The 25680-nt window shown below is 41.4% G+C and overlaps 1 protein-coding gene across 1 annotated transcript in view; it reads left to right on the top strand.

Annotated features, from left to right (window-relative positions):
• The first annotated feature begins 274 nt into the window (after positions 1-274).
• LOC136877365 (glucose dehydrogenase [FAD, quinone]) overlaps positions 275-25680 on the top strand; it is a 42171-nt gene continuing 16765 nt past the window's right edge. The window contains exon 1 of the mRNA XM_068225073.1: positions 275-349. The gene's annotated coding sequence lies outside the window, so the exon portion shown is untranslated. The remainder of the gene's footprint in view (positions 350-25680) is intronic.

Here is a 25680-nt window from a genome sequence, read left to right as displayed (position 1 = left end):
CATTACTAGTTGTATAATTCACTACCATGATCGCTGAATCAACAGCATAGCGACTTGTTGAGGAATAAGAAGCATTTAAATTCAAATGCGACAGTTATAACATTCATATAGAACCAACTTCTGACAATCTGGCGTCTCTTCAAATAAAGCAAATAACGCTTAATAACAGCTTCTACGAGGGGGGTATTTCTAGCTCACTCCTACTTACTGATAACCTTCTTCAAATGAAGGCCAAGCGTCAACCCAAGATAAGAGCAATGACAGGCGATAAAGAGTCTCACCACAATTACTCCGTGAATAGTTCTAGTTGAACCCGAGGACTGCCGGCAGTCATTTTCAACAGGTCTGGGTAAGTAGTGTTCATACATCGTCTGGTTTAAGTACTGCACTCGAGGTCTTCTTTAAGAGCGTAAGATAGTAAACATACCGACGTGCGTGTGGAGAACTGAATTTAAACTGCCTGGATTTGAACACACTTCTTTTAATGCATTTCTGTATTTTCCACTTTTATAGAATGAGCTTACAAATTTATGAAACTTTTGTGAACACAGAGGAGCGTACCATATAGGGTTCCACGTATCTTCTTCTTCCTTCTTCTTCTATTATTATTATTATTATTATTATTATTATTATTATTATTATTATTATTATTATTATTATTATTATTATTATATTCGTTTACGGCCATTTGATACCATGTTAAGCAACAATCACACATTACTGGAAGCCTTCTTTGCAACTCAAAATCTTTGCATTCTTCCTCTGGCAGCCAGTCATCTTTCCTCTGTCCATCCCATATTAATTTTCTGTTCGTCGTGGAAGCTTCTGAAGCTGTCGATCACTGTTCAGTTTAGGATGTATTCCCTATTTAATCCAGACTGTTCCACATCCTTTCATACCTCCCGAAACTATTTGTCGAAAACTTCAAAATGAATGATTAACTGAGTCAGTGAAGATAAAAGATGAATTAAATTTTATGAACATATGTTTACAATGGACGAGAAGAGGCTGGAAAAACAGATTTTTAAACACTTGACAGTAAGTCTACTGTGGAGAACTATTCTCTCATGAATTTAAACTGCCTTGATTTGAACACACTTCTTCTGTATGTTCCTCTTTTATAGAATGCGCTTACAAATTTATGAAATTTTTGAGAACATGGAGGAGCGCTACTGTCAAGTGTTTAAAAATGTGTTATGCCAGCCTCTTGTCGTCCATTCTAAACATATGTCCATAAAATTTAAGTCATCTTATCTTCACTGACTCAATCATTCATTTTCTAAGTATATTTTTCCCCTTCCTCGTAATCTATACCGCCATCCATGATTTTTGGACCCATTACCTTGCGGAGGATCTTCCTCTCAAATTTCTCGGCTTCTCTTAGTCCTGACACTCCTCTCTTATTATTATTATTATTATTATTATTATTATTATTATTATTATTATTATTAACCTGCGTGGTAGAGGTAGTAGAAATATGTTTGTTTCACCAGGAACGACGTGAAGGAGGAGAATATTAATTCATTTTTGCGTTACTCCCTCTATGTCTGTTGTTCGAGATTTTAAGCGTGTCATATGTTTTTAAGCACTCGAAACAGACATTTAGAAGTGCCATTATACCTTCAAACTTTCTATTTGCATTATACTAGCTTTACGAACAAAATTAATATGAATACTAATTCCATTAAAATGAGGAATGCATAACTTAGTACCGAGCTCGATAATTGCAGTCGCTTAAGTGCGGCCAGTATCCAGTATTCGGAAGATAGTAGGTTCGAACCCCACTGTCGACAGCCCTGAAAATGGTTTTCCGTGGTTTCCCATTTTCACACCAGGCAAATTAAGGCCACGGCCGCTTCCTTCCCACTCCTAGCCCTTTCCTGTCCCATCGTCGCCATAAGACCTATCTGTGTCGATGCGACGTAAAGCAACTAGCATAACTTAGTACCGAAAGAAAACGAAATTTAATGGCAGCTTAACCGGAGTTTGAAAACAATAATCGACTAAACTAAGGGAAGTTTTATTTTAACTTCTTCCCTCGTAGCATTTTGATAAACCTTTCAGAAAACACTACGAATGTCGCAATCGAACGAGCGGTTCGGAAGTTATGAGCCGTTTAAGTCGGGACTCGAAAATACAGAGAATATTTTAATATGAAATTGAATGTGGATTGTCACGAATTCTGGTGCGTGAAATCCGAAAAGGATTTGGTTTCGTTCAGTGGAGATAAAAGTGAAAAACTTGATAGGAATTTCTTTTCCAGTTTTCCGCCGCACATGCAGGAGCATATTTCCCGAAAGCGTAAAGCCACGATCTCAGATCTGGCCTGAAATGGTCCGTGTTGACAATCTCTGGAACACGGCCCATTTCCGTAAAAACTGGATTCCGGTAAGTAACCGAAAAGAAGTGTAGAACAAAGGGAAAAGTGTTTTTCCTTCCTACCTTCCTTCCTTCAAACTGAAGTGAAAAAGATGCTTCGATTGATACCTCATTAATATACAGAGACTCAGTCTTCCTTTGGATTGTGGGATTTTTACAACACAAAATAAAATATCATATACATTGCATAATGTTATATTACGGAATTCTGCTTTTTAACGTCGCACTGACTCAGAAGATCGGTGAAGATGGGATAAGCTGGAACTGGGAAGGAAGTGGTGATGGCCTTAATTAAGGTACAGTCCCAGCATTGTCCTTGTGTGAAAATAGGAAACCGCGGACGAACCATCTTCAGAGCTGCCAAAATTGTGTGATTCGAACCCATCAACTCCCGAATGTAAGGTCATAGTTACCCTACCTGTGCCAGGCAGCCAACTGTGGCACGGTTTAGAGTTATTTTAACCGTCTCATGTAGATCACTGAAAATTTGGTCGGAGCGAGGGCTCCGGGGTAAAAATTCTGAAAATGTGTTCTTCAGCTGTATCACCATGTAATTTACATGTTTCATAATATCAAAGTGTGGCATATAATGGAATATTTATCGATCTCATTGACGTACTCGTCGTCCTCCTGATCCCAAGTTAGTTGGTTCGATTCCGGCTGAGGCCGGTCTCCAAATGTAACAGCTCCCTTCCACTGGTTTCTTATACGGTAACTACTACCTCTGGAACAAACTTCTGACATCTTATCGAGTCTCAGCGAATACCAATATGAGGAAGCCAAAGGATAGCATATTTTTCTCGGGCACTTCGGCTAGGTTAACAGCCTAGTTTTACCTTGAAAACAATATATCTGACATACTTGCCTGTCTATTACTCAGTAGACGAATACGTTTGATTGGTTACATAGCTCTACTCGAAGAGATGATTGGGTGAAAGTACCTACCTGTTAATATAAGGAAAGATCTCCGGTGGGGTAATCACATAAATTATTGGATTATAAATAAAGGTACATATCTATGTACATGGTTAGGTGGGTATTTAGTGTTTGGCGTAAGGATGTAAAGTGGAGGGCATATAAGTCACTGATAAGGCCCCAACTAGAGTATGGTTCCAGTTTGTGAGACCCTCACCAGGATTCCTTGATTTGAGAACTGGAAAAATCCAAAGAAAAGCAGCTTGATTTGTTCTTGCAGATTTCCGACAAAATAGTAGCGTTACGAAACGGTTGCAACGTTTGGGCTGGAAAGACTTGGGAGAAAGGAGACGAGCTGATCGACTAAATGGCATGGTCCGAGCTGTCAATGGAGAGATGGCATGCAATGACAGTAGTAGACGAATAAGTTTGCGTGGTGTTTTCAAAAGTGGGGAAAATCACAACATGAAATAAATTTGGAATTCAAGAGGACAAATAGGGGCAAATATTCGTTTATAGGAAGGGGAGTTTGGAATTAGAATAATTTACCTAGGGAGATGTTCAATGAATTTCCAAGTTCTTTGCGATTATTTGAGGAAAAACTAGGTAAACAACAGATAGGGAATCTGCCACCTTGGCAACTGCCCTAAATGCAGACTAGTGGTGACATTGATTGATTGATTTTTCTTAAAAAGATAGATATATGGTGTAACGTGCTCCCTAAAATAGCAAGAAAAGTAAATCTCCACCTGCTCAACACTCTGGTACAACCGCCATCTTCGCCTCCCAGCAACCTACTAACCATGCTGAGCTTCCATCGGCTTCTTTGACATGTGACTACTGACGTCATCGAACTTTCTTGAAGCTGCTCCATGTCTCCGCTATTCGAGGACATTCCATCTGTGCTGCTATAAATATGCCAATTATTTCCCTCTCAAGTCAGTCAAGCATTGATAGCGGTTTTGTGTGGAGACATTTCGGCTGACGTGCACGTTCATTTTAATCCTGACCAAGTGCATCGCGTGACGCTGGATGAGCGAAGTGTTATGTTCCATTGAAGCATTAAACATTGGGAGCTTGTTTCCCGTCATGCCCTTCAGGCTCTAACTTGAACTTTGTTCTTTTTTTATGTAATATCTCGTTCATTCCTCTACAGCGAGAACTTTCAATTATTTCAATTATTTAAATCTAATTCTGCGCAAGATATAGTGCGATGACATGTGGACAAGGACTTATTATTACACGAAATCTAAAACAAAGAACAGTATTCCATTGCTTCCCTCCAGCTTAAATTCAAATAAATACCAATGCAGGACTCGATCTCCCTCCCCTTGCATACACATTCCCTGTTCTCTACATGTTGTTCTTAGGTAGTACAGCTTTGTATTCATTTCCGCTGGCAGGAAATACTTTAATTTACTATCACACGCTTGGCTTTTATTGAAATGTAATTTGCTCTGGCCCATTTAACTAACTGTGTAACATTTTCTTATATGAGGATTCGACTCTCTCTTTCGATACATGTTGTTTTCTCGATTCCATTTCTATTGATCTTGTCAAGGCCTGTTTTCTTTTAAAATACATGTTATATCTTGGTGTGGAGATTAGTGTATATTTTCTCATTTCCTCATATTTGTATTTTCCTGTACCTACCACGCACCCTTCCTGATACTTTGCTGTTGAATACTGGACTTACGATTTTTGTACTTGTTCGTCGAGTCTTTGAATGACACAGCATAGCACAGTCATGGGTTTCCGACTTGGGAGTTTGAAAATATATTGGCAGATGCTCTTCTGTACTTAATGTTACTTCCTAAATTCCACCGTACTTAACAATGGATATCTATTATTAAGGCTAACAAGATCTGATTTATCTCAAAGGCAAATAAAAGACTTCGCATGATTATATAAATGCTAGATTTTTAGAATTACCTTTCTTACTTATGCTTACTCTCGTACAGAACATTTCAAAACGAATAACCCGATGAAGTCGTAGTTTCAATGCAATCATTCCGGAGAAGAGGAGTTTTTTTTTTCTTTGTTCCAACTATTACTACACGCAGCACCCTCCTTTGTAATTTTCTAAGTTTGAAGACAGTAGAAGTGCTGCTTTCCGTTCACTGGCTCTTCGCTTCAACAATAAAAATATAATTAAAAGTCACGAACTGCTATTAGGGGCTGCCTGGCCGAGGCGGTAAAGGCGTGTTCGGTTCGCCCGGAAGGACATGGGTTCGAATGCCCGTCAGGAAGACGTAAAATTTAAGAAACAAGATTTCCACTTCCGGAGGTGCATATGGCATATGGCACTCAGCCTACACCAAAAATGAGTACTAGGTTAATTCCTGGGGGCAAAGGTGGCCGGGCGTAGAGCTAACCACTCTACCCCATCACGTGCCGAGGTTAACAATGGTGGAAGCCTTTACCTTCCACTCCTCCAAGGGCCTTCATGGCCTGTACGGAGGTGACTTTGCTTTGCTTTGCTTTGCTTTGCTTTGCTTTGCTTTGCTTTGCTTTGCTTACGAACTGCTATTATCCATTAGTCCTTGTGAGTGGGGGGGGGGGGGTAGATTACATCCACGTTATCACCTTTCTTTAGTAACAGGAATTGAAATGAGGTAACCCCAGAGCGTGGGTTGGCGACCTCACTTCCCGTAACTGAGTCTGAAATTGCTTCCACTTTCTCGTGTCAAGCTCCTCACTTTTGCTTTTCTAGTTTGATCTCCCTTGATCAAATCTTGTTACCTACCAACTATGGCGGCATTACGTTAGCGAGGCCTAGGAATTGTTTCATTTTCACGCCTTTCATTACCCTCCTCTTTCTTTCGCCGATGCCTTAATTCTTCGAAGTGTCGGACTTCCTCCATTTTCCCTCTCAGTAGTGCTAATAGAGGATGGTTGCTCAGTTTTACTTCCTCTTTAAACAATAATATCCAACACCGACACTTACCAAATAGTCTCTAGAAGATAACAATGTCATTAACGTGCTCTATATTTAGAATAAACATACATCGAAAGAGTTCCAACATTCGAGCACAACAGGAAATCGTGATGTCAGAACAATTCCGATATATGAGCGCAAGGTTTTTTTTTTTTTACTAGCGGCTTTATGTCGCACCGATATAGATAGGTCTTATGGCGACGATGGGATAGGAAAGGCCTGGGAGTTGGAAGGAAGCAGTCGTGGCCTTAATTAAGGTACAGCCCTAGCATTTTCTTGGTGTTAAAATGGGAAACCAAGGAAAAGCAGCTTCAGGGCTGCCGACAGTGGGATTGGAATCCAATATCTCCCAGATGTAAGCTCACAGCCGCACGCCCCTAACCGCACGACCAACTCGCCCGGTACGAGCGCAAAGAGATAAATCATTGAGTGAAATAAGGTACGAAAAATAGTTTGCTCTTAAAACCACACAGGTGACTCACAAGGGCATGGCAAACTATTTTTGGCGACATGCGAATAGGCCAGGCCTTTCCAACTCGGGCACTTGGTGCTGCACTCAGCAGAACCGTTCCCCTCGTTCCCCCACCGAGTCCACGCAGTACATTGTGTTTCACATCAAGAACAATTAGGTGCAAGAAAAGTTCACAACTTTAAATCTGTTATAGATACTGTGTCAAAATGTGTAAATTTCTGCAGAAAGCAAAGTTTGAACCATCGGCAGTTCAAAGAATTTTTAAAGGATCTCGAGGCAGAATGTAGCGACATTCCCTTTTATTGTATTGTGCGCTGGTTAAGTTGCGCGAAAGTGCTTGCAACCTTCTTTGCAATAATTGAAATTGTTCTATTCATGGAGATGAAAGATTCTCCACAACCAACTTTGCGGAATAAACAATGGGTAGCTGACCTCGCTTTTTTGGCGGACATAACGTCTTATTTGAATGCTTTAAATATTTCATTGCAAGGGAGAAACACATTGATTAGCACCATGTGTGATAGAATTAAGGCTTCCAAAATGCAGAGATTGTTATTGAAAAGTCAGCTTGAAGCCGGAAATGTTGACAATTTTACTTCATTAAAATCATTGCATTTATCTACTTACGGAAATCTTGGAGACTATCAGATGTCGTTACAGGCTTTGCACTATGAATTCAATGCCCTATTTAAATAAATGAATGATATGGCACCATAACTTGAAATATTTGACCCCATTTTCAGCACGAACTGAAAAACCACCATCATATTTCCAAATAGAGCTGATAAAACTACAGTGCAACGCAATCCTAAAGGACAGGTACTGCCACTACAACGGTGATTTAATTTCCTTTTACAAAAGTGTTCATCCACAGGAATTTCCCAGACTTTGTGCACTTACCTTAAAATTTTACGTTGATATTCGGTACTAATGCCTTTGCTGGCAGGACCTAGTGTTTACAGTGCACTATGTCTTCTGGTGTGGGCTAGAGCAATTTTGTTACTTTCATAGATCTGTCTCTGTCGTATCCTTGGCTTTGACAATATGAAAGTGACTGAGGTATGAGCGATACTAGTAATGCCAATCCTTATGCAGCCAGTCCCTGCTATGAATGGTGTGAAAATGTTGCTCATAGGGTCATTTGGTGTATGCATTTCAGTGGGCTTGGCAAACTGATGTGCAATTGCAACTCTGGCTCTGTGAGGAAAGCAACGGGAAACTACCTCACTCCTTATTTCCCTAGTACACCTCTTAAGTGATGCGTAGGCCATCTATGACAGCTGATGGTAGAGCTATTGAGGATGCCACCAGCGGAATCGCTGACGGACTGTACATAAAAAAATTCGGTACTACTTATGCATGCGAAGATATGTTTTCAATTCTGAATTTAAATAAATGTAGAAATAGAACTTCTCCGTCTGATGTTCTCTTAGCGGCTGTACTTAGAATTTCTACTGCTAAATCGATTTTACCCAATATTGGTAATTTAGTTACCGCAAAACGATGTCAACAATTGACTTAAACGCTAAATATATATTAAGCCAAACGCAATGTATGTACAGAATAAATTGTTTATGTGTTCACAGAATTGTCATAAATACTATTGTTTTCGTCAGCTGCGCGTTGACGTGACGACCTGTGATTCTGCCTCTGCCACTTCCCCTCCTTCCCCCACCACGTTGCCGGTGCTACAGCGCAGCGCCCGGGCTGCTGCCCGGGCAGTGGGAACACCTCAGTTGGAATCGTTTGGAATAGGCAGTCTTAGAAATCAGAGTTTCCGGAAAGGAATGTCATAGTTTCCGTGTACTGTCAGGCTTCCTACATATCACTATCATAATTTTGTTTTACGTTCTACGCGAGTTTTGCATTAATACAAAACCGAGAGTGCACAAAAATAGTAATTTAAACCAACAGTTGACACCAATGTTGGAAATCGGACCATTTGAAGGTGTCACAAAGAGAACTCCGATCTTACAAGAAACGTAGCGAGCAAGTCTACATTTAGCAGATGGGTGTTTCAAACGCCACTGCCATCGCCCTGATGATGGCTTTGCGTGGTTTCCCTTTTTTCACAGCAGTAAAATGACAGACATTACGATCACGAAGGCCTATTTCTAAGTCATTCCCACCCCAGCGTCGTTGAGAAGCTACTTGTGTTAGTGCGTCGTTATACAGCAAAGCAATAGAAGATGTGAACTTTTCATTATTAAGATTCAATACAGCACATGTGCAATTCAGCAACTTTCTCTTTAATGTATTACAGACTGGCAATTACGATGATTCGACTTGTTGAATGTCAGGACCCCGATTAAAGTAAATATTTGTATGTTGAATGAAGATATCGAACGGCGGACGCCTAAGAGGTAAATGTTTTAATGGGAAACCGCCAGTGAGTGCACTGTTAGCAAAATGACTCGACGTAGTTGAGGAGGAAGCTGTAGGATAAAAGGTGAGTGACTTTTATTCTCTTCCCTTCTGAATCTACACAAGGAATTTAAAGCTACAGAGAACCTACAAAATCAACTCAGTCTAAAACATCAAGTCTTCATTTAATTTCCATTCCTAACCAACTGACTCGTTAACATGAGGAAATATTATTAAGGGATTTTCGAGACGTATTTTAACCTGATTTTAAAGTGTATATTTAAGAAATTGTACGAGTGAGAGACTACCTGCGAACGCGTTGAGTATTGATAGTGGCGGCGGCGGCGGTGGTGGTCATGCTAATAATGACATATCCATTCATATCTTACATTTTCTTATCTCTCAGACTTGCTATTTCGTTATTGTTCTGGACCACTATATCTGTACACTTTTCATTTTTCTTATTTTGGTCAAAATTTTCCAGACCATCTTCTCGATAACTTGGTTCAGTATCAGTTCAATTTGTGATCCATTAAACCCATTTTCCACCCCCAATAGGCCAATCCGTTTCTACCATATTCCAATGACATCTCTTCCCTTTCTCTTTCCATTAATTATTCTACATTTAATTTCAATAAGTGAAATTCAGAGCCTACGCGTGTTCCTGCGCTGTTTAACAAATCTCTGCCTAAATATTATGAAATTTACTAGCGCCTTCTAGTGTCTGCGGGCCTTATTCATGTTGAACTCTTCGACTGTGGTTTCTGAACAAGGTAACTGCAATCATTATTTTATAATGTGTTCACTTTGTTGGCAAATAAATTATAACCGATCAAGTTCGGGAATGGGTCCAGTTTTCCACTTGGTGACTGCAGTGTAAATCTATGACGGTTCGCTCGAACTCACCACGATGTGAACTGCTCTGAGCTGTACATAAATTGTATCAGCTCACAAGAGTGAGAAGCAAAGTTTTTAATAAATGACGCTTTACATTTCTCACCACTTACGTCTCTGTACATTTCATCTTTCACTCCGAGAGCAGCAGCTGAATGCCTTCGACCAACTGCTAAGCGACCAAATATGGAAGCTGAACCATTAGGACATCAGACCTTGAACTCTCGGAACTGGCAATAGCCATATAAGAGCGCATTCCTTGTCTAGATCTTACGAACCCGGAACTATTTTTATAGAGATTTAATGTCGTACAAACATATCGAAGGAATTTTTTGCGACGCAAGGCTGGGAAAGGGCTAGGATTGGGAAAGTAACAGCCATGACCCCAATTGAGTTTGGGAAATGGGAAACGACGAAAAACCATCTTCAAGACTGCCGACGTGGGATTCGAACCCACCATCTCACAATATTATCATTAATTATCTACACTATATACAGAAATTTCCAGTGCTAGGGATGGGCAACATTTTGGTTAATTATGGAGTGTTTATGGCAATTTTGAAACTGAACATAAATTGGTGGAGACAAGTACTGAAATCTAGGCTGTGTTTTTACGAACAACTCTGCTGTACACATTGCACAGCCTATATAAAGATGTATTGTTGTATGAGTCAGTTCTTGCTACAAGCTTCTTCAATGTTTTCGTGAAGAAGGAATATGATCCATCGTTGGCCCAAGAGCCTACCACAAGTCTACTGACATCCACCGGTACTTTGATATACACTCCCTACGCATCTTAACAAGCTATTTAGGAATAAAAAGAAGAATATCACCCTATACAGGATGCCTTCTTGAGAATAAGAAATACCTACAAGTGAAATAAATTGTATCAAGGATCAGCGGGAGAATCAATGTCTAAAGTCATAACTGAGATAAGAAACAGTTTTGAGACTTGATAGGGTAGTTGTTAGTACGTCAGTTAGAAGTTAGCTGTGTTTGTTTTTTATTTTTATTTTTTATTTTATCCACGCCTGTTTAATTTCTCTGCTTCTGTTTGTCTCAATACAAATCATGTTTGATATTTATAGGTAAATTTCTTTAATTTCCAATAATTTTTCTTTATGAAGTTGCCAGCATGTATTGAATGTAACTTAAAATCTCTTCAGTCCGTCGAACACACAGGTTAAATGTATATATTATATTACAACATACCTGTCAAAATCATTATTAAGCAAGAGATAAAAATACACGCTAATAAACAAAGAATTACATGCTTCGTTTTTAAAAGAACATTATAAGATTTATTTGAGCATGACTTGATAGAAACTGATGATGTTCTTTGAAGAACGAAACATCCATTCTTTGTTTAAAAGAGAGTATTTTTATCCCTTGTTTAAAAATGTGTTTTACAGGTGTGTTGTCGTGTAACATTTATATCAAACCTGTGTGTACGAACGACTGAAGAAATTTTAAGTTACCTTTAACTTAGTCGACACTGGAAAGTATGGCTTCCTTCTTAAGAAAGTGTGTATTAAGGAAGGTTTTTTTATAACAATGGTTACTTGTAAACAACATTCATGTTCATATTCAGTGTTGCCAACTTAGCGGATTTTCCGCTAAATTTGGCGGAATTAGAAGACTGTCGGCGGAGAAAAATATCATTTAGCGGACAGCGGATTTTTTGGCGGAATTCTAGATTTATTTTAGCGGAATTTAGTGTTTTACCAATTTTACGTTTTAAAAAAATGTGTACTCCAGTCTGTCGCCGAGCTATTCCGTATTTCTTATCAGGAGGTAGTAATCACATGAGGAAGACGTGTTATTTGGATTTTATGTTATGAGATCATGGTATCATAAATTTGAAATGAGTGGGGAAAGGGTACTTATCTCTTAGTTGACGAATGACCACAGATAATGAAACTGTGAGAGAGTAGCATTTATATTTATGCTAGGAAGGAAGACCGTTTAATGAACTGGCCTGTTTTGTGTGTGGTCCTTGAGGTAGGGGATGCACCTAGTTTGCACCCGGCTCGCAGGCACGTGGTTAATCCCAGTGAAACTCACAGATCAGGTGAGTGCAGACATTTACTTTTATTATTATTATTATTATTATTATTATTATTATTATTATTATTATTATTATTATTATTATTATTATTATTATTATTATTATTATTGCACATTTTTATTGCTCATTATTTGAGATCGGATTTTAGCGGATTTTTAATAGTATTCAGCGGATCTTGAAAATATAAGTTGGCAACACTGTTCATATTGATCCTCCGGGCCGGATGAACCATTCATGTTCACATCAATTCATACACGCACAACAGATCACACTAGCAACTATAGTGAATGCATCGCCCCATATTGTTGGCCAAATCCAAATTTAGAGCGGTGGTGATGGTGGTGGTGATTATTGTTTTAAGAGGAAGTACAACTAGACAACCATCTTCTATATAACACTAATCAGAAGGAAAAAATGGAAGGGATCCGACACTTCGAAAAATGAAGATATCGGTCAAAGGAAGACAAGGGCCACGAAGGGCGTGAAAATGAAAGACTCCCTAGCTATTAGCGTCGGGGTCGGGAAAAACAAGAGTTGACCAAGGAAGGTCGGATAGGATAGATGGAAGCGAGGAGCCTGGCACAAGTAAGTGGAAGCAATGCCAGGACTCAGCTAAGGGCCCGGTGGTCACCAACCGACGCTCCCAAGTTCAGAGCTCCTGGGGCCCCTTTTAGTCGCCTCTTATACGACGGACAGGGGATACCGTGGGTGTTATTCTACCACAGGGGGAAACAACTTTAGAGCCAAATTCAAATAAAGGTAAAAGGCCAGGAAGAACACAACGGCACAGTCATCTACTTATTCACAGTAGTATCTGAGCCTCATTTCATTCTTTGGCCCTATCTCTTCGTCAAATTGTGGAATTATAGTTTGTTAGTTTGTAAATAATATAATGTACAGTATTTGGTGTCATTTTATAGGGTTAAAGTAGCTCTAGTAAATTTAGTTATATACAAGTTGGTCGGAAAGAAAGTGAACAAGATATATGGATGTAAGAGGATTAGTCATACTGATAAATAATGTTTAAAGAATCATTACGTATCTCGCAACCTTATCATTTCATCGGCTGCTGAATTTTATCAGTCTGATGGCCTCACGGGCGAATTCATCTGGGCTTTGCAAGGCGGTGTTGCTAAACCTGCACGTGGCTTAAGACCGACTTGAAAGCACCAAACGATGAAAAAAAAAGAAAAAAAAGGTTACCACAGGAAGGATTTGAACATGCACTACCGAGCTGATAGGATCGCGCTTTACCAAGTACTCTACGGTCATAACGGCTGAAACCCAGCCCTACCGGATATCGAATTCAGAACCCTCTGAACTAAGGTAGACCACACTGACCACCACTCAGCCAAGGGGCAAGACATCTTGTTTTATGTTCCGTTGAAGTAATAGTCACCGGGCGAGCTGGCCGTGCGGTCAAGGCCACGCGGCTGTGAGCTTGCATCTGGGAGAGAGTGGGTTCGGATCCCACTGTCGGCAGCCCTGAAGATGGTTTTCCGTGGTTTCCCATTTTCACACCAGGCGAATGCTGGGGCTGTACCTTAATTAAGGCCACGGCCGCTTCCTTCCAACTCCTAGGCGTTTCCTATCCCATCGTCGCCATAAGACCTAAGTAGTATAATTCGGTGGTTCGGCCGCCTCCTCCTCCTTCCGCGGCGCGGGAAATTTGAATTCTGGCGGGAAATTTGAATTTTGGCGGGAGATTTGAATTTTGGCGGGAGATTTGAATTTGTAAACAAAGCCACGTGCTTTTTGACAGCTGTCATCGACAACAACGCATCGCTAACCTCACTGCTGCCATCTTGACGGGCCTAAACCTCACTAGTGCCAACTTAACCTAACTAGCGTGAGGTAAACAAAGCCACGTGTTTTTTGACAGCCACGTGCTTTTTGACAGACAACAACGCATCGCTAACCTCAGTACTGCCATCTTGACGGGCCTAAACCTTAGTGGTACCAACTTAACCTAACTAGCGCGTGGTAAACAAAGCCACGTGCTTTCTGACAGCCACGTGCTTTTTGACAGATTTGTAAACAAGGCCACGTGCTTTTTGACAGAAAACAACGCATCGCTAACCTCAGTACTGCCATCTTGACGGGCCTAAACCTTAGTGGTACCAACTTAACCTAACTAGCGTGTAGTAAACAAAGCCACGTGCTTTTTTGACAGCCACGTGCAGCTGTCATCCGCCATCTTTAATCCAGAGAGCACAGTGCTGCCCTCTTTAGCTACTTACCTTTGACAGCTGTCATCCGCCATCTTTAAGCAGTGCTGCCCTCTATGTGGTGACGGCAAATTCCACGTGCTCTTGTTTGGAAACAAAGCCACGTGCAGCTGTCATCCGCCATCTTTAATCACAGTGCTGCTCTCTTTAGCTACTTACCTTTGAAATGTGGTGGCGGATAATTTGAAAAATGCTTTTTGACAGCAGCCATCTTTGAGCACCGTGCTGCCCTCTTTAGCTACTTACCTTTGAAATGTGGTGGCGGTAAATTCCACGTGCTTTACAAACCTATATGCTTTTCTGACAGCTGTCATCCGCCATCTTTAATCCAGAGACAACAGTGCTGCAATCTTTGTGGTGGCGGCAAATTCCACGTGCTTTACAAATCAACATGATTTTTTGACAGCTGTCAACCGCCATCTTTAATCACCGTGCTGCCCTCTTTAGCTACTTACCTTTGAAATGTGGTGGCGGTAAATTCCACGTGCTTTACAAACCTATATGCTTTTCTGACAGCTGTCATCCGCCATCTTTAATCCAGAGAGAACAGTGCTGCCCTCTATGTGGTGGCGGCAAATTCCACGTGCTTTACAAAGCCATGTGCAGCTGTCATCCGCCATCTTAGAGCACCGTGCTGCGGGCAATTTCGTCAGTTATCATCCGCCATCTTTAAACACCATGCTGCCCTCTTTATGGCTACTACCTTAAGCATGTAGTAGCGGGTAATTTGAAAAGTTCTGTTAGCTATCATCCGCCATCTTTAATCACCGTGCTGCCATCTTTAGCTAGATACCTTTGAAATGTGGCGGTGGATAATTTGAAAAAAAATGCTTTTTTGACAGCGGTTATCTTTGAGCACCGTGCTACCCTCTATGTAGTGGCGGCAAATTCTACATGCTTTACAAAACTACGCGCTTTTTTTGACAGCCATCTTTAAGCAACAGAGTACAGTGCTGCCCTCTTTGTTGTGGCAGCAAATTCCACGTGCTCTACAAAGCTACAGGCTCTTTTGACAGCTGTCACCCGCCATCTTTAACCAACAGAGCACTATGCTGCGGGCAATTTCGTTAGCTGTCATCCGACATCTTTAATGAACAGAGCACCGTGCTGCCCTCATGCGGGGCAATTTCGTTAGCTGCCATCCGCCATCTTTAAACACCGTGCTGCCCTCTTTATGACTACTACCTTAAGCACGTAGTAGCGGGCAATTTCGTTAGCTGTCATCAGCCATCTTTGAGCACCGTGCTGCTCTCTGTAGTAGCGGGTAATTTGAAAAGTTCTGTTAGCTGTCATCCGCCATCTTTGAGCACCGTGCTGCCCGGTGGCGGTAAATTCTACGTGCTACGCGCAGCTGTCATCCACCATCTTACATCACAAACCTCAGTGCTACACTCTTTAGATAATTTAAAAAAGAAAAATTCTACAGCAGCCATCTCTCGACGCTAATTGCACAAGATGGTGGCTATACATGACTCCTTAAAGGTGCTTATGCGAGATGATCGCTATACATAGACTCCCTTGGGATGCTTGCGCAAGATGGCGGTTATACATGGCTCCTTATGAGGGATGCTTGCGCGAGATGGTGGTTGCTCTTATGAGGCGGCTTAAGGATCCTTGGCTAGAGGTTCCCTAAGGATGCTTGCGCAAGATGGCGCATGCAAGATGGCGGCTATACATAGCTCCTTATGAGACAGCCAGAACTCGATACAACATGTGATCAGAACATTGATTGATGTGTTCAGAACACAAAATAAGTAGAATCGAACACTGTACTCGATACAACATGTGATTAAAACATTGTTTGGTGTGTTCAGAACACTACATAAGTAGAATCGAACGCTATACAACATGTTAGGGGATACCTTTGTTTAGATTGAAACATAACAAGACTAGAATTGAACACTGCACTCGATGTCGTTACATGTGATCAGAACAATGATTGATGTGTTCAGATCACTAAACAAGTAGAACCGAACACTGTACAACATGTTAGGGGGATACCTTTGTTTAGATTGAAACATAACAAGACTAGAATTGAACGCTGCACTCGATGTCGTTACATGTGATCAGAACAATGATTGATGTGTTCAGATCACTAAACAAGTAGAATCGAACGCTGTATAACATGTTAGGGGATACCTTTGTTCTAAGAAGATCAGATTGAAACATAACAAGACTAGAATTGAACACTGCACTCGATGTCGTTACATGTGATCAGAACAATGATTCATGTGTTCAGATCACTAAACAAGTAGAACCGAACACTGTACAACATGTTAGGGGATACCTTTGTTTAGATTGAAACATAACAAGACTAGAATTGAACACTGCACTCGATGTCGTTACATGTGATCAGAACAATGATTGATGTGTTCAGATCACTAAACAAGTAGAACCGAACACTGTACAACATGTTAGGGGGATACCTTTGTTTAGATTGAAACATAACAAGACTAGAATTGAACACTGCACTCGATGTCGTTACATGTGATCAGAACATTGATTGATGTGTTCAGATCACTAAACAAGTAGAACCGAACACTGTACAACATGTTAGGGGATACCTTTGTTCTAAGAAAATTAGATTGAAACATAGCAAACCTAGAATCGAACATTGTTTGATGTGTTCAGTACAACTTCAATGATTAACACACACACTGTACACATATCGCATAGCTATCTCGCCTAGTATGAAAATCAAAAAACACACTGTGCACATATCGCATAGCTAACACTTCAAATGATTTGCTTAGTACGAAAAAAAATCTATACCGCGTAGCTAACTCGTTCATCACACTGCTAAGACGCTTAGTAATTGTGAATACACTCATACGAAAATCAAGAAAGCACACTGCGTAGCCAACTCGCTCGGCTCACTCGCTTAGTAATTACAACACACACGGATAAGAATGTTGTGAGATACTACATACTTACATGTTTTTAAGGGGGGTGAAAGATCATAAATTATATGTACACATGTTGTCTCCTCCAAGTTGTAAGATGAAATAGACGCAGTACTGCGAGTTTCCGCTCTAGCTCGCGAATGGAAGTAGCATGATATCTCAGCAAAAAAAAAAAATACGCGTGAGCTTGCAAGTCAGACACAATGATGGATACCGCGATTCAAATCCTGGCAACTTATGCCCGTCGGGAAGGGCATCCGGCGAGCATCTAGCTGTAAATCTCCGATTCTCGACAGATTCTTAATCCCAGTTCTTTGACGTCAGGAAGGGCAACCGGTTGAAAACAATAGTGTAAGAGGCTAGATACTGCTAGTTTTGCGTCAGGAAGGGCAACTCAACAAATTCTTGCGAATTAAAATCTTAGTCAGGAAGGGCATCCGGCTCTAGTGGTACAGCGGTTTAAAATCTAAGAATATCCTAGTCAGGAAGGTCAACCAGTCGTAAAACTATGGTGTGAGGCGGGGTGTGCAAAAAGCTAGCAATAATTAAGGGCTGTTGATGGGGGCGTTAAACCTTGTGCAGACTCCTTCGAAAATGATTTTTGAGTACAAGACGTTGAGGGTGATTCATCTGTCGGATGGAGGCATTAAGCCTTGTGCAGGCTTCTTTGGTAGGAGTAGGCTATGTGCCGGCACCGGGATATCTAGTTATAAAACCCGCTATAACAAATTTATCGCGTATACTGCGATTTAAAATCCTAGTCAGGAAGGGCAACCGGTCGTATAAAACTATGGTGTGAGGCGGGGTGTGCAAAAAAGCCAGCAATAAGTAAGGGCTGTTGATGGGGGCGTTAAACCTTGTGCAGACTCCTTCGAAAATTACTTTTTGAGTACAAGACGTTGAGGGTGATTCATTGTTGGATGGAGGCGTTAAGCTGTGCGCAGGCTTCTTCGGTGGGAGTAGGCTATGTCGGGATATCGATTTAAAATCCTAGTCAGGAAGGGCAACCGGTCGTATAAAACTATGGTGTGAGGCGGGGTGTGCAAAAAAGCTAACAATAAGTAAGGGCTGTTAATGGGGACGTTAAACCTTGTGCAGGCTCCTTCACCAGGAGAAGCCTACATGTCGGTACCGTGCAGGTTCTTTCGATAGGAGTAGGCACTGTGTGTGTTTTAACCTCTCCGTACAATCATGATAGTTTACGTTAGGAACTTACATAGGCTAAATGCTACACATTCCGTGGCAGAGCCGGGAATCGAACTCGGACCTCCGGGGGTAGCAGCTAATCACACTAACTACTACACTACAGAGGAGGACTATTTCACAATATTTTACAACCTTAATTGGTACTGTGGTTTAAGAGCTTACATGGGCTGAATGGTACTCAGCTAAGAAGACGTTCGTGAGTTACAAGTCGCTTATCAGCACACCGTGTTTTCGTTCAAGGTTACACAAGCCGGAAGATACGCGTACAATTTCAGCTAACACATGCATTCCGCTCCTCGCCCAGAATGACTGTGGAACAAACCTATAGCCTACAGTGTGCATGCCTCTCACCCAGTAGTCTCGGGTTCGATTCTCTTGGGAATAAAAATGTGTTTAAATCGCAAGAATTTGTTGAGTTGTCCTTCCTGACACAAAACTAGCAGTATCTAACCTCTTACACTATAGTTTTCAACCGGTTGCCCTTCCTGACAACTCGGATTAAGAATCTGTTTTGTTTTAAGACTAGTTGTCCTTCCTGATGCAAAACTGACAGTATCTAAGCTCTTACATCATACACTATCGTTTTCAACCGGTTGCCCTTGCTGACGTCAAAGAACTCGGATTAAGAATCTGTCGAGAATCGGGGGTTTTACAGCTAGATGCTCTTCTTAGATTTTAAATCGCAGTATCACGAACTATTGTTTTACTACCGGATGCCCTTCCTGACTAAGATTTTAAATCGCAAGAATTTGTTTTAAGACACAAGTCTTGTTATGTTTCTTTCGTAATCTGCAAGTCTAAACAAGCATATCGCTGCACACTCTTGCCTTTACGATGCGTGTTTGATAATTGTTTTCAACCGGTTGCCCTTCCTGACAACTCGGATTAAGAATCTGTCGAGAATCGGGGGATATACAGCTAGATGCACTTTTAGATTTTAAATCGCTGTATCACTACTGCCGGATGCCCTTCCTGACTAAGATTTTAAATCGCAAGAATTTGTTTTAAGACTCAAGTCTTGTTATGTTTCTTTCGTAATCTGCAAGTCTAAACAAGCATATCGCTGCACAATCTTGCCTTCGCGATGCGTGTTCGATAATTGTTTTCAACCGGTTGCCCTTCCTAACGTCAAAGAACTCGGATTAAGGATCTGTCGAGAATCGGGGGTTTTACAGCTAGATGCACTTCTTAGATTTTAAATCGCTGTATCACGAACTATTGTTTTACTACCGGATGCCCTTCCTGACTAAGATTTTAAATCGCAAGAATTTGTTTTAAGACTCAAGTCTTGTTATGTTTCTTTTATAATCTGCAAGTCTAAACAAGCATATCGCTGCACACTCTTACCTTCGCGATGCGTGTTCGATAATTGTTTTCGACTGGTTGCCCTTCCTGACAACTCGGATTTAGAATCTGTCGAGAATCGGGGGTTTTACAGCTAGATTTTAAATCGCAGTATCAGGAACTATTGTTTTATTACCGGATGCCCTTCCTGACTAAGATTTTAAATCGCAAGAATTTGTTTTAAGACTCAAGTCTTGTTATGTTTCTTTCGTAATCTGCAAGTCTAAACAAGCATATCGCTGCACACTCTTGCCTTCACGATGTGTGTTCGATAATTGTTTTCAACTAGTTGCCCTTCCTGACAACTCGGATTAAGAATCTGTCGAGAATCGGGGGATTTTCAGCTAGATGGACTTCTTAGATTTTAAATCACGAACTATTGTTTTACTGTCGGATGCCCTTCCTGACTAAGATTTTAAATCGCAAGAATTTGTTTTAAGACTCAAGTCTTGTTATGTTTCTTTCGTAATCTGCAAGTCTAAACATGCATATCGCTGCACACTCTTGCCTTCGCGATGCGTGTTCGATAATTGTTTTCAACCGGTTGCCCTTCCTGACAACTCGGATTAAGAATCTGTCGAGAATCGGGGGTTTTACAGCTAGATTTTAAATCGCAGTATCACGAACTATTGTTTTACTGCCGGATGCCCTTCCTGACTGAGATTTTAAATCGCAAGAATTTGTTGAGTTGCCCTTCCTGACGCAAAACTGGCAGTATCTACCCTCTTACATCATACAATATTGTTTTCATCCGGTTGCCCTTCCTGACGTCAAAGAACTCGGATTAAGAATCTGTCGAGAATCGGGGGTTTTACAGCTAGATTTTAAATCGCTGTATCGCGAACTATTGTTTTACAGCTGGATGCCCTTCCTGACTAAGATTTTAAATCGCAAGAATTTGTTGAGTTGCCCTTCCTGACGCAAAACTGGTAGTATCTAGCCTCTCACGTCATACACTATAGTTTTCGACCGGTTGCCTTTCCTGACGTCAAAGAACTCGGATTAAGAATCTGTTTTGTTTTAAGACTAGTTGTCCTTCCTGACACAAAACTGGTAGTATCTAAGCTCTTACATCATACACTATTGTTTTCAACCGGTTGCCCTTCCTGACGTCAAAGAACTCGGATTAAGAATCTGTCGCGAATCGAGGGTTTTACAGCTAGATGCTCTTCTTAGATTGTAAATCGCATATCACTACAGCCGGATGCCCTTCCTGACTAGGATTTTAAATCGCAAGAATTGTTGAGTTGCCCTTCCTGACGCAAAACTGGCAGTATCTAGCCTCTTACATCATACACTATTGTTTTCATCCGGTTGCCCTTCCTGACGTCAAAGAACTCGGATTAAGAATCTGTCGAGAATCGGGGGTTTTACAGCTAGATGCTCTTCTTAGATTTTAAATCGCTGTATCACTACAGCCGGATGCCCTTCCTGACTAAGATTTTAATTCGCAAGAATTTGTTGAGTTGCCCTTCCTGACGCAAAACTAGCAGTATCTAGCCTCTTACACTATTGTTTTCAACCGGTTGCCCTTCCTGACGTCAAAGAACTGGGATTAAGAATCTGTCGAGAATCGGAGATTTACAGCTAGATGCTCGCCGGATGCCCTTCCCGACGGGCATAAGTTGCCAGGATTTGAATCGCGGTATCCATCATTGTGTCTGACTTGCAAGCTCACGCGTATTTTTTTTTTTTTTTTTTTTTTTTTGCTGAGATATCATGCTACTTCCATTCGCGAGCTAGAGCGGAAACTCGCAGTACTGCGTCTATTTCATCTTACAACTTGGAGGAGACAACATGTGTACATATAATTTATGATCTTTCACCCCCCTTAAAAACATGTAAGTATGTAGTATCTCACAACATTCTTATCCGTGTGTGTTGTAATTACTAAGCGAGTGAGCCGAGCGAGTTGGCTACGCAGTGTGCTTTCTTGATTTTCGTATGAGTGTATTCACAATTACTAAGCGTCTTAGCAGTGTGATGAACGAGTTAGCTACGCGGTATAGATTTTTTTTCGTACTAAGCAAATCATTTGAAGTGTTAGCTATGCGATATGTGCACAGTGTGTTTTTTGATTTTCATACTAGGCGAGATAGCTATGCGATATGTGTACAGTGTGTGTGTTAATCATTGAAGTTGTACTGAACACATCAAACAATGTTCGATTCTAGGCTTGCTATGTTTCAATCTAATTTTCTTAGAACAAAGGTATCCCCTAACATGTTGTACAGTGTTCGATTCTACTTGTTTAGTGATCTGAACACATCAATCAATGTTCTGATCACATGTAACGACATCGAGTGCAGTGTTCAATTCTAGTCTTGTTATGTTTCAATCTGATCTTCTTAGAGCAAAGGTATCCCCTAACATGTTGTACAGCGTTCGGTTCTACTTGTTTAGTGATCTGAACACATCAATCATTGTTCTGATCACATGTAACGACATCGAGTGCAGTGTTCAATTCTAGTCTTGTTATGTTTCAATCTAAACAAAGGTATCCCCTAACATGTTGTACAGTGTTCGGTTCTACTTGTTTAGTGATCTGAACACATCAATCATTGTTCTGATCACATGTAACGACATCGAGTGCAGTGTTCAATTCTAGTCTTGTTATGTTTCAATCTGATCTTCTTAGAACAAAGGTATCCCCTAACATGTTGTACAGCGTTCGATTCTACTTGTTTAGTGATCTGAACACATCAATCATTGTTCTGATCACATGTAACGACATCGAGTGCAGTGTTCAATTCTAGTCTTGTTATGTTTCAATCTAAACAAAGGTATCCCCCTAACATGTTGTACAGTGTTCGGTTCTACTTGTTTAGTGATCTGAACACATCAATCATTGTTCTGATCACATGTAACGACATCGAGTGCAGTGTTCAATTCTAGTCTTGTTATGTTTCAATCTAAACAAAGGTATCCCCTAACATGTTGTACAGCGTTCGATTCTACTTATGTAGTGTTCTGAACACACCAAACAATGTTTTAATCACATGTTGTATCGAGTACAGTGTTCGATTCTACTTATTTTGTGTTCTGAACACATCAATCAATGTTCTGATCACATGTTGTATCGAGTACTGGCTGTCTCATAAGGAGCTATGTATAGCCGCCATCTTGCATGCGCCATCTTGCGCAAGCATCCTTAGGGAACCTCTAGCCAAGGATCCTTAAGCCGCCTCATAAGAGCAACCACCATCTCGCGCAAGCATCCCTCATAAGGAGCCATGTATAACCGCCATCTTGCGCAAGCATCCCAAGGGAGTCTATGTATAGCGATCATCTCGCATAAGCACCTTTAAGGAGTCATGTATAGCCACCATCTTGTGCAATTAGCGTCGAGAGATGGCTGCTGTAGAATTTTTCTTTTTTAAATTATCTAAAGAGTGTAGCACTGAGGTTTGTGATGTAAGATGGTGGATGACAGCTGCGCGTAGCACGTAGAATTTACCGCCACCGGGCAGCACGGTGCTCAAAGATGGCGGATGACAGCTAACGGAACTTTTCAAATTACCCGCTACTACAGAGAGCAGCACGGTGCTCAAAGATGGCGGATGACAGCTAACGAAATTGCCCGCTACTACGTGCTTAAGGTAGTAGTCATAAAGAGGGCAGCACGGTGTTTAAAGATGGCGGATGGCAGCTAACGAAATTGCCCCGCATGAGGGCAGCACGGTGCTCTGTTCATTAAAGATGTCGGATGACAGCTAACGAAATTGCCCGCAGCATAGTGCTCTGTTGGTTAAAGATGGCGGGTGACAGCTGTCAAAAGAGCCTGTAGCTTTGTAGAGCACGTGGAATTTGCTGCCACAACAAAGAGGGCAGCACTGTACTCTGTTGCTTAAAGATGGCTGTCAAAAAAAGCGTGTAGGTTTGTAAAGCATGTAGAATTTGCCGCCACTACATAGAGGGTAGCACGGTGCTCAAAGATAACCGCTGTCAAAAAAGCGTTTTTTCAAATTATCCACCGCCACATTTCAAAGGTATCTAGCTAAAGATGGCAGCATGGTGATTAAAGATGGCGGATGATAGCTAACAGAACTTTTCAAATTACCCGCTACTACATGCTTAAGGTAGTAGCCATAAAGAGGGCAGCATGGTGTTTAAAGATGGCGGATGATAACTGACGAAATTGCCCGCAGCACGGTGCTCTAAGATGGCGGATGACAGCTGCACATGGCTTTGTAAAGCACGTGGAATTTGCCGCCACCACATAGAGGGCAGCACTGTTCTCTCTGGATTAAAGATGGCGGATGACAGCTGTCAGAAAAGCATATAGGTTTGTAAAGCACGTGGAATTTACCGCCACCACATTTCAAAGGTAAGTAGCTAAAGAGGGCAGCACGGTGATTAAAGATGGCGGTTGACAGCTGTCAAAAAATCATGTTGATTTGTAAAGCACGTGGAATTTGCCGCCACCACAAAGATTGCAGCACTGTTGTCTCTGGATTAAATATGGCGGATGACAGCTGTCAGAAAAGCATATAGGTTTGTAAAGCACGTGGAATTTACCGCCACCACATTTCAAAGGTAAGTAGCTAAAGAGGGCAGCACGGTGCTCAAAGATGGCTGCTGTCAAAAAGCATTTTTCAAATTATCCGCCACCACATTTCAAAGGTAAGTAGCTAAAGAGAGCAGCACTGTGATTAAAGATGGCGGATGACAGCTGCACGTGGCTTTGTTTCCAAACAAGAGCACGTGGAATTTGCCGTCACCACATAGAGGGCAGCACTGCTTAAAGATGGCGGATGACAGCTGTCAAAGGTAAGTAGCTAAAGAGGGCAGCACTGTGCTCTCTGGATTAAAGATGGCGGATGACAGCTGCACGTGGCTGTCAAAAAAGCACGTGGCTTTGTTTACTACACGCTAGTTAGGTTAAGTTGGTACCACTAAGGTTTAGGCCCGTCAAGATGGCAGTACTGAGGTTAGCGATGCGTTGTTTTCTGTCAAAAAGCACGTGGCTTTGTTTACAAATCTGTCAAAAAGCACGTGGCTGTCATAAAGCACGTGGCTTTGTTTACCTCATGCTAGTGAGGTCAAGTTGGCACTACTGAGGTTTAGGCCCGTCAAGATGGCAGTACTGAGGTTAGCGATGCGTTGTTGTCTGTCAAAAAGCACGTGGCTGTGTAAAAACACGTGGCTTTGTTTACCTCACGCTAGTTAGGTTAAGTTGGCACTAGTGAGGTTTAGGCCCGTCAAGATGGCAGCAGTGAGGTTAGCGATGCGTTGTTGTCGATGACAGCTGTCAAAAAGCACGTGGCTTTGTTTACAAATTCAAATCTCCCGCCAAAATTCAAATCTCCCGCCAAAATTCAAATTTCCCGCCAGAATTCAAATTTCCCGCCAGAATTCAAATTTCCCGCGCCGCGGGAGGAGGAGGAGGCGGCCGAACCACCCAATTATACTACTGACCTATCTGTGTCGGTGCGACGTAAAAAGCAAAAACTAATATTCACCAACATTGTCTCTGCCACTTGTCTTTGAGTGGCTTGCTAGCTGAGTGAATGTGGTGACTGTTGCAATGTCTAATTACTGTATATGGGACTTGCATTAACACAAGTGTCTACACCTGTACCAGTATTTTGATCCGGGTTCACCGAGTGAGTTGGCCGCGCGGTTAGGGCTGTGTAGCTATGTGAGCTTGCATTCGGGAGATGGTGTGTTTATGGCTGATGCTGATTTCTCGCCATGACCCTCAAGCCGGTCTTCAGTCAAGTGCAGATTTCGGAACATCGTCTCGCATACCTCATTTGAATTCCCCCGCGAAGCGCTCCGATTAACTAACTTCAGCAGCTGATAAGTGACAACGGCCTGAGATATCTAATTATGTTTTTCATATTATTTATCAGAATGACCAACCCTCTAACGCTCATATACCTGGTTCACGTGGTTTCCGACCACCCTGTGTTGATATGAAACAGATTAATTCATGATATATATATATATATCTCTACTGAAAAACA

This window comes from Anabrus simplex, chromosome 1, assembly GCF_040414725.1.
Source record: "Anabrus simplex isolate iqAnaSimp1 chromosome 1, ASM4041472v1, whole genome shotgun sequence".
Lineage (NCBI taxonomy): Eukaryota > Metazoa > Arthropoda > Insecta > Orthoptera > Tettigoniidae > Anabrus > Anabrus simplex.
This window is presented reverse-complemented; position numbering and strand designations above follow the sequence as displayed.